This window comes from Hippopotamus amphibius, chromosome 3 (genome assembly GCF_030028045.1).
Source record: "Hippopotamus amphibius kiboko isolate mHipAmp2 chromosome 3, mHipAmp2.hap2, whole genome shotgun sequence".
In the NCBI taxonomy this organism is placed as follows: domain Eukaryota; kingdom Metazoa; phylum Chordata; class Mammalia; order Artiodactyla; family Hippopotamidae; genus Hippopotamus; species Hippopotamus amphibius.
Window position 1 is genome coordinate 57,295,132 of NC_080188.1, and position 1,636 is coordinate 57,296,767.

General features: G+C 43.5%; 1 non-coding gene across 1 annotated transcript; it reads right to left on the reverse strand.

The window, feature by feature from the left end:
- Positions 1 to 1,091: 1,091 nt before the first annotated feature.
- LOC130850553 (U6 spliceosomal RNA) lies at positions 1,092 to 1,198 on the reverse strand. The gene has a single exon (XR_009052925.1). It is a non-coding gene; the product is annotated as a U6 spliceosomal RNA (small nuclear RNA).
- Between the last annotated feature and the right edge of the window lie 438 nt (positions 1,199 to 1,636).

Below are 1,636 nucleotides of genomic sequence, written 5' to 3' on the forward strand. Positions count from 1 at the left end.
AAGACCACTCAGTCTCCTACAACTGAGCAAACCCTGGTATCTTTCAGTCGGGCCCCCCCCACCAGGATCTTTCACCTGGGTGGCTATTTCCTGGTATCTTTCAACCGAGGCCCTCCCAGGATCTTTCAACTGGGTGGGTATTCCCCTGGTATCTTTCAACCAGGCCCCCCAGGATCTTTTACCTGGTGGATATTCCTTGGTATCTTTCAACGGAACCCCACCCAGTGTTTATCTGCTGGGTGGGTATTTCCCTGGTATCTTTCAACCAGGGCCCCCCCCCCCCCCCCCACAGTGTTTTTCAACTGGGAGGAGGCAGGTACCTGCTACACCACCAAATAAAACAGAATCATCAACCAATACGGGAGATCCGAGAACCAGGAGATACTTACGCAAATTCGTCTGGACTCCCTGAGGAGGTGGATGGGCTCAAGGGGCTTCTGCTTGTACCATGGCTCTGGTTCCTCGTAGCGTTCAGGTGAAGGAGAGAGGTCCACTCTGGGTCCCTTTGTGGTGATCAAAACTGTCGACTTAAAAAAAATGCACAATGTGAGAGTTGCGAGTTGAGTTTATTTGGGGCAAAATGAGGTCTGCAGCCCGGGAGACAGCATCCCAGAAAGCTCTGAGAAACTGTTCCAAAGAGGCAAAGGGAAGACTAGTCTATATATATATATTCTTGGTGAAGGAGGACTACATGCAATCAAACACATATTTTTCTAGGGGGTTTCAGCTAGTCACGAGGAGCAGACATCACCATGTAGGGATTCAGTGCTTTTCTAGATATGAGGAGATGCAAGGGTTGGGCTCATAAAATCAACTCCTGAAAACATCTAACTATCTGAAGACCTATTCTGTCTGCCTGTTTTCCAAGGCACAGAGTGCCTCACTCCTGGTCTCCACCCTGAATGCCCTTCAGGGGATGTGGAAGGTCAGCAGCAGTAGCAGCACGATGTGATTTAGTCCTTGTGCAGGCAGATGGCAAGTGCCAATTTATAGTTGACAATATTGAATATAGTTCCCTGTGCTATACAGTAGGAACTTATTGTTTATCTGTCCTATATATAATTGTTTGCCTCTGCTAATCCCAAATTCCCCCAAATATGGAATGCTTCACTAACTTTTGTGTCATCCTTGTGCAGGGGCCATGCTAATCTTCCCTGTGTCATTCCAATTTTAATATATGTGCTGCTGAAGCGAGTACCCTTCCTGATTTCTTTTTACTCCATCATCATGGACCAGTACTTACCAGATTCAGAATATGAGTATCTGAACTAGCCAGAGAAGTCTACTTTTCTGCTGTTAAATAAAATAGATTTGAGCCATTATTTTTATATTTCATTACATACTTTTTCACAACTGCTCTAAGTAGCATCAGTTTTAACCATTTGCCTTTTTATAATTTAACTTTTTATCAGAGAACTACACATTCTCAAGGCTTGTGTTGAAACACAGTGTCCATTGCTACACTCATGCCCACCTTCATTCTTCTCACTAAAAAAACACATTTGTTTCAACTAGCTATTTCCACATTTCTAAATAACATGTTCATACTACTATTTCTTGGGGGTTTTTTTCTTTTCATTTTACATATTCCCAATTGCCCTCTACAAATTAATCATCTTGCATTTCCAACATTTCT